The 8,060-nt window shown below is 35.9% G+C and overlaps 1 protein-coding gene and 1 pseudogene across 15 annotated transcripts in view; one reads left to right on the plus strand and one right to left on the minus strand.

The window, feature by feature from the left end:
• LOC116073098 overlaps window positions 1–4,748 on the plus strand; it is a 7,779-nt pseudogene extending 3,031 nt beyond the window's left edge.
• The window catches only part of Fhit (fragile histidine triad diadenosine triphosphatase), a 1,878,988-nt gene that overhangs the window by 395,393 nt on the left and 1,475,535 nt on the right, over window positions 1–8,060 (minus strand). The window lies entirely within an intron of this gene.

Here is an 8,060-nt window from a genome sequence, read left to right on the forward strand (position 1 = left end):
ATCTTGCTTTTCTGGTGTGATGGTGTGTCCAGGACTTGCTATGGTGTGAGAATTGGGTTCTGATGATGGCAAAGGACCTTGGTTTGTGTTGTTTATTTTGTTAAGCTTCCCCCCCCTCCCCACCATCTGGTTAACTCTAGTGCTACCTGCCCTTGCTACATCTGACTGGAGCCTGTCCTTCCTGTGGTACTAATTGTGTCAGAACTCCTCAGAGTCAAGCTGTCTCTGTGATCCTGTGATTCTGGGATCCTGTGATCCTGGGCTTGTTAGATCACCTGGGAGTGGGGCTTTCTCTGTGTATTGTGGGACTGGCTGCAGAGCTTCTGCCCAAGGTCTGCTCAGAACACTAACCAAGACAGACCAGAAGGAACCTGAATTACTGGGCTGGCGGAGTTCCTGTGTGCCTGGTCCTGCTGGTCCCAATTACTCCCAGTGTCTGTACATATGTAGGTTCCTGCTCACCTCTGATCCTGGGTGGGTCAGAGCACCTGGAAGTGTAGCTTCCTCTGGGTGTTGTGGCACTGGCTGGGGAGCTTGGGCCCGTCTGCTCTGGACCCCATCCCAGGCAGACTGGAAGGAATTGGATTCCAGCTTTCTTAGTTTTAACAAGAACTGTTCCCAGCTGGTTCTGCAGCACTCTTCTGAACACTGAAATCCATTTCAGTATGAAGTTATCATGAGAGTGATGCTCAAGTATCCAATAATGAATAAGCAGAGTATCAAATTTGAGTGTACTTATTTGCAATAGAATCCAGGATATAAATGTGGCAAATCTTTGGTTTTAGTGTGTCAACAGGCTGAAAGGTTTTCTGGCACACTGTAGGCCATGAATATATGATAATCATCATAAGATAAAGAATTATACAGACTTTAAACTGTGTTTTTCTGAATAAAATTATTATAACCCAATATGATCATCAAACTAAATAGATTGACTCTATGGAAAATACAATGACATTTTTAATTAATATTTATGTTTGCTATTTGTTTCCAGTTTTCTAAAACCTACGGCCCTGTGTACACTTTGTATTTTGGCTCACAGCCTACTGTGGTATTATATGGTTATGAGGCACTGAAAGAAACCCTCATTGACCATGGAGGAGAGTTCTCTGGAAGAGGCATGTTCCCGATGTTTGAAAAGGTTTATAAAGGAAAGGGTAAGTGTGTGTATGTGTTTATGTGAATACTGGGCAATTTCTAGAGTGAGCTGAAAGGTGGAGAGTAGAGGTCATACTTGCTTTTCAGGCATAAGATTTGGAATCTATGGCTGCCATATGTTAGCTTTTTCTGTGTCTGGGATTTCCAGTGTCTGTTCCAATTTCTTCAGGCCTTAGTTTTAGCTGTGGAAATGTATGGAAAGCCATGAGGCTCTTCACAGTCAATACCCTGAGGAATTTGGGCGTGGGAAAAAGGACCACTGAGGACAAAGTGCAAGAGAATGCACAGTGGCTCATGAAGGAACTGAAAAAAAAAAAAACAAATGTTAAGTGCCGGTCAGATTCCACTTTTATATCTTGGTCTATGCATGGCTGTGCATGAGTTATGTTGTTTCTATCTTATTCTAAGAATATTTTTCTAATGACATGTCTTGAATATAGTTGTCATGATAACTTTAAGTGTATTATGAACCATAAATTCCCTTAATCACAAATGTCATCTTTTCTTTGCATACCAGAATGAGAGGATGATTGTCAATGGTATTGGTTACTGTGTAAAACTAAAGAGCATAGATCGTATAGTATTGACTTTCTTTCTTTCTTTATTTCTTCCTTTTCTTCTTTCTTAAGAGTAATGGATAGCACTTCTTCACTCAAGTTTCTAATTGTCCCTCTAGACTCTTGTTTGTTTTTTTCAGTAACAATGGTGTGATGGATTATTTTCATTTCTCAGCTACTTGTAATAGATTTTTTAATCAATTATTATCTTTGATTTTAGTAAGATTTCAACATGTTATCATTATTCTTTCTTACATAGCACTTAATATTTTATTTATAACCTTCACTAAAACATACTTCTATGCAAATAGTTAAAATTTATGCACACATCAAAACTAGTAAAATGATTCCTTTAAAAAACTCAAAACTATTTTATTGACTCTAGTATTTCCTATGGGTCTTCAGTTATGTAAATCATATTCACCTTTGAGGTTTTTGGTATAAGAAAGTGCATGACTGTTATTTTGCTAGCATGCTGGATGGTACTCACCTTGTACTTTCAAAGAAAGAATATTGTATTGTTTGTTTAAATTTTATATGAATATGTTTCAACACATTTTCTTCTAAATATAGTAAAATACAGACAATCACATTTTCCATGTGAATGGCGTGTACACAACAAGTCATCTCAAAGTACTTCAGTCCATCCTTATTCCTTAAAAGAATGTTATATCTTAATATATTGTAAGGTGTTAAAATCCTGGTAGAACATCAGTAATCTCAATAAATTCCACATGTTTAAATATCCAACTTTGTTATGTCATATGACCTTTGTTTGAGGGTACACAATTTAAGATCACCTTCAACACAGCATTACAATTTTGATCCTTTGATCACAGCAATTTCACTACTGAAAATAACATGAACAATCATGCTCTCATAGATTGTTATTGTTTTTGTTTCTGTCATAAAACAACTAAGTTGGTGCTGGGTTTAACTGGCTTACAGGTTACATACACCATTGAGGGGAACAATCTAGGAGGATCTCTAAGAAGTAACCTGGAAGCATTCACTACAACAGAAAACATGAAGGATAGCTGCTCAGTGACCTATTCCACTTGTCTTTTTTGCTTTCTTTTTCCTACTGCCCAGAATCACATACCTAAGACTCACATTGTCTACAGTGGGTTTAGCTAATGTCCCTATCACCAGCAATGAAGGAAGAGAACAGAGAGACACGACCTCAGAATAGTTACCTGGAGCAATTACTTAACTGAGGTTCTTTCTTTTGAGTTTACTGTAGTTTGTGTCAGCTTTATTAAAACTACTTTATAAACACTGAATATTTATTTTCCTTGCATGTAAAATAAATCATATGACCAATATGATGTACATATTATATACATATTTGTAAAATAATATATTTATACTTACTTGATATAAAATATCCACACATTTAGGTTTTGCTTAAATATATTAAATGTGATGTTTGGCCATGATGAATAGTTACTTTCTTTTTTCATTGGATACTTTATTTATTTACGTTTCAAATGTTATCCCCTTTCCTGGTTTCCCCTTCTGAAGCCCCCTATTCCATTTCCCCTCCCCCTGCCTCTGTGAGGATGCTCCCCTTCCCACAAAAATTGAACATTTACTTTCTTTTCAGTAAATGTTATTGTCACAGTTGTACAAGATGCTGGGTCAAGATCATGAAGATATTTTTGAAATTGTAGGTTATACATTTTGTTTTGCTTGCCATTATAGTGTTTCTCCTCCATTTCTCTTGTCATTCCTAGTTACAACACAAATTTGCTTTTATTATAATTTCAAAATGGATATTACAATGACATATGTATTTTGTAGATACTAAAATTCATTGTTTGAAAGATGAACATGCAAAAAAGAAAGGGTTCATTTTTTTCATACTAGTGTTTGCTTCACCTTATATGCACATTAAAAATAAAAGCTCCCACACCATTTATTCATATAAGTGGATCATTTCATATTTACACATTCTAAATTCTGTACATCCATTCAAAAATCAAAATAAAAAGGAAACATGTCAGTCTGTGACAGCAATACAAGAATATGAAAAATAAATTGGAAAGGATTCTACATATCTTGAAGGAGATATATAATGCAGGCCTTTCAGGGACACAAGTCTTTATCAGGTGATCAGAAAAGAGCTCTAAGAAATATGTCATAAATAACATGTCAAAGTTATTTGTGTTAAATTTGAAATTTTTATAACATGCTTGGTATAAGTAAAGGAGCTAGTTTATGGGAGTGAGAAATTGATTGTAAAAATATTTAAGTGGCATATTCTAAGGCTGTCAGTGTACCAAAGGGATAATTATGGAATTTAACAACAAAGATGAAGACAGTTATATTGATGCCATTTTTTAAAAGATGAATGCAACTTAAAACAGTGTAACAATGAATACTGGTCTCCATTCTCAGAAGTGCAACACTTATGTGCAAACACTGAAGTGTCTTAACATGCTACACCTAATACAAAAATCTATTAGTGTGAGTGGTCCATGAATAAACAGAGGCCTCCAGGAAGTACACACATACCATAGAAAAACTGGTGTTTGCATGTTTAAAGCATGTTTCTTTTGGAACACTCATGGGACGTACATTTTGGCCACATTTATATGGTTATAAAAACAAAGATTTTATTGTGGTCATTCTTCAGACATTAAGTTTTGAATAACATATGCTGAAGTAATTGGCTAATTTTTAGGATGTTATGCCATTTAAATTAAGGTCCTTGAGTGTCATAGTGAACATTCTTATTTAACTAGTGAGAATGTAAATTAAGTCAGGTATAATGTCACGATGATCACCATTCTTCACCAGGTAAGTACATACCAGTTAAGTATATTCATAATTAAATTACTGCTTACAATTTCTAAAGTACCTTATCCTATTATGCAGGGCAAAATATGTGTTTATTTCCAAGTAATTTTACAATTGTTTCTTTTCCAATCTTCAGGCTTACCCTGTGATCCCCATTTCATAATGGGATGTACTCCCTGCAATGTCATCTGCTCCATTATTTTCCAGAATTGTTTTTGTTATGAAGATTAGGATTTTCGTAGCTCGATAGGAAAAGTGAATGAGTACATTAAAATTTTGAGCTCTTCTGGGTTTCAGGTAAATCCAAGGCCTTTTTCTTCTGAAAACACATGTACCATCATTCTTTCTCACAGGTCAAAATCAATATGGACATAGTAATCAGATGATAAGTACCACAATTCTGAGTATCATAATATGTAAAGAGTGTCTGAAATGGAGTTTGAAGCCCTTAAGTATACAAGCAGTAAAACTAAGGGGCAAATGCCAGGATGGCTCAAGCCTGTTAGCTGCTTGTTTTTAAAATAATTCCATTCACTTCTATAAGTGTGGGCAACAATGTATAGGATATTCTTCAACTATGGAAATTCTGTTCCTACTTTAAAACAATTAAACACATTTTCAACATATTACTAAGCAGGAATACCTCAGTGTTGTACCAAAGGTGGGGGTCTGCTTCTGGTGGCCTGGCTGAGGCTCTCTCTTGTCCTGGGTGCAGAGGGCCTGCTGCTGAATCTCGTGTCTATTTCTCTCTCCCCTGGGGCTGACCTGTTGCTGCATGGTGCCTTAATTAAAAAGGAAGTAATGTGAAATGTGATATTTTATGGTAGGAAGGAGAAAATATGTTGGTTAAGTAAAGGGAAGGAAAGGAGAGGAAGACGAGAGAGAAAGGAGAGAAGAAAGCATTTCTTTCTCCATTTCTTTCTTCAAATACTTGAAGCTTTTGTCATACATATCTTTCACTTGTGTGGTCTGAGTCACAGAAAGATATTTCACAGTATTTGTGACTATTGTAAAGGGTGTCTTTTCTGTAATTTCTTTTTCAGTCTGTTTATCCTTTGAATAGAGGAAAGCTACTCATTTGTTTGAGTTAATTTTGTATCCAGCTTCTCTGCTGAAGTAGTTTATCAGCTGTAGGAGTTCTCTTGTGGAATTTTAAGGTCACTTAAGTATACTATTATATCATCTACAAATAGTGAAATCTTGGCTTCCTCCTTTCCAATTTGTATCCATTTGACCTCCTTTTCTTCTCTAATTGCTCTGGCTAGAACTTCAAGTATTGTATTGACAAGACAATGGGAAAGTGAACAGACTTGTCTTGTCCTTGGTTTTAGTGGAATTGCTTTAATTTTCTCTCCTTTTAGTTTGATGTTTGGTATTACCTTCTGTATATTGTTTTTATATTCATGTATGGACATGGAATTCCTATTCTCTCCAGTTCTTTTAGCATGAAGGTGTATTGTTTTCTCAAAGACTTTTTCAGCATCTAATGAGATGATAATTCATGTGTTCTTTATCCTTTGAGTTTGTTTATATAGAGTATGTGATGGATTTTCATATATTGAGCCATTTCTGCATCCCTGGGTTGATGTCATCTTGGTCATGGTGAAAGATCATTATGATGTGTTCTTGGATTTGGTTTACAAGAACTGTAATGAGTATTTTTTGTGTCAATATTCATGAAGGAAGTTGGTCTGAAGTTTTTTTTTGTCAAGTGTTTGTGTGGTTTGGGTATCAGTATAACTGTGGCTTCATAAAATGTATTGAGTTGTGCTCCTTCTGTTTCTATTTTATGAAATAGTTTGGGAAGTGTTGGTATTAGGTCTTCTTTTAAGGTCCAATAGAATTCTGCACTAAAACTCTCTGGTATCTAAGCTAGTCTCTTAGCTTATGTGTTTTTATAGAGGAATTGCATCTGTTGATATTGAGAGACATTAAAGACAGGTGATTGATAATTCCTAGCATCTTTGTTCTTGTAGGTGACATATGCAAGTGATCCTCTCATTTTGGTTTTATTGTGAGATGGTTAACCTCTTGTTTTTTTCTTTGGTGTAGATACCCTCCTTATTTTGGATTTTTCCTTCTAGAATCCTTGTAGGGTGCATTTGTAGACAGATTTGTTAATTTTTATTTTGTCCTGAAATATTTTTGTTTCTACATTGATGTTGATAGAGAGTATTTCTGGGTATAGCATTCTCAGATGGCATTCATGTTCCCTTATGGTATGTGTGATCTATGTCCAAGTTTTCCTGGATTTTATTTTCTCTGTTGTGAAGTCTGATGCAATTCTTTTAAGTCTGCCTTTTTATGGTACTTGGCCTTTTTCTCTTGCAGCTTTTAATACTTTTCTGTGTATTTAGTGGTTTTTTTTATAATTATGTAAAGAGAGAATTTTCTTTTCTCGTCTAATCAGTTTGGTGTTCTGTAGGCTTCTTGTACATTTTTGGCTATCTCTGTATTTTAGGTTGGGGAAGTGTTCTTCTATGATATTGATGAACATGTGTTTCACTCCTTTGATCTGGGAATCTTTGTTGTCCTCTATTCCTACTATACTTTCATTTGGTCTTTTCAAGTGTCCTTGATCTCCTGGACCTTTTGGCTTAAAAGTATTTCATGATTTGTATTTTCATCAACTGTTGTTTCAATATCTTCTAGGGTATCTTCTATGAGTGAGATTCTCTCTTCTATTTCTTGTATTTTGTTGGTGATGTTTATATCTGTAGTTCCTGAACTCTTTCCTAGGTTTTCCACTTCCAGGGCTGCATCCATTTTCTTTTTCTTAATTGTTTTTACTTTCAGTTTTAGGTCTTGGTCCTCTTTGTTCAATTCCTTCACCTATTTGATTCTGTTTTCCTTTATTTCCTTAAGGTATTTATTTGTTTACTCTTTAAGAGCTTCTACCAGTTTACACATTTTTCCTTATTTCTTTCAATGAGTTATTTATATCCTCATTAAAGGACTCTATTATCTTCATGATATAGGATTTTAGATCACCTTGCTGATTTTTAAGTGTTTGGTGTATCCAGGGTTTGCTGTAGTGGGAGAAGTGGGTTCAGATGGTTCTAAAGTACATTGGCTTCTGTTGTTTTTGGTCTTTTGCTTAACTCTTGCAATCTTGTTATCCCTAGTGTTAGCTGGTCTGGATGTCTCTGTCTGGAGGATGCTTATGTTCCTTGGTTGCTGCAGGTCTCCTGAGAGACCTATAACTCTGGCTGTAGCAGATATCCTGTGAGGTCTTCAGACTGTGGTATCTTCAGAGCAGCATGTATGCCAATGACTTGTTGCCTTGCTTCTGTTTTTGTTTTCTTGGAGTCCTTCAGAATATGGTATCTTCAAGGTGCAGACAAGGTGCTGATCTGTTTTCCTGGCTGCTGCTGATCTTCTGGGAGGCCTTCACACTGATGGGTCTTCAAAAAAGCAGTTCAGCTGTTACTCTGTGTTGGTCCATGTGCCAGCAGCTTTCCATGGAGATCTCTGACCCAGACTGATGCAAGAGCACCAGGGAAGGGAAGCAGACAGGGGTGGGGAGAGAAGTCACTTCCATAG

This window comes from Mastomys coucha, unplaced genomic scaffold (genome assembly GCF_008632895.1).
Source record: "Mastomys coucha isolate ucsf_1 unplaced genomic scaffold, UCSF_Mcou_1 pScaffold10, whole genome shotgun sequence".
NCBI classification, from domain to species: Eukaryota; Metazoa; Chordata; class Mammalia; order Rodentia; family Muridae; genus Mastomys; species Mastomys coucha.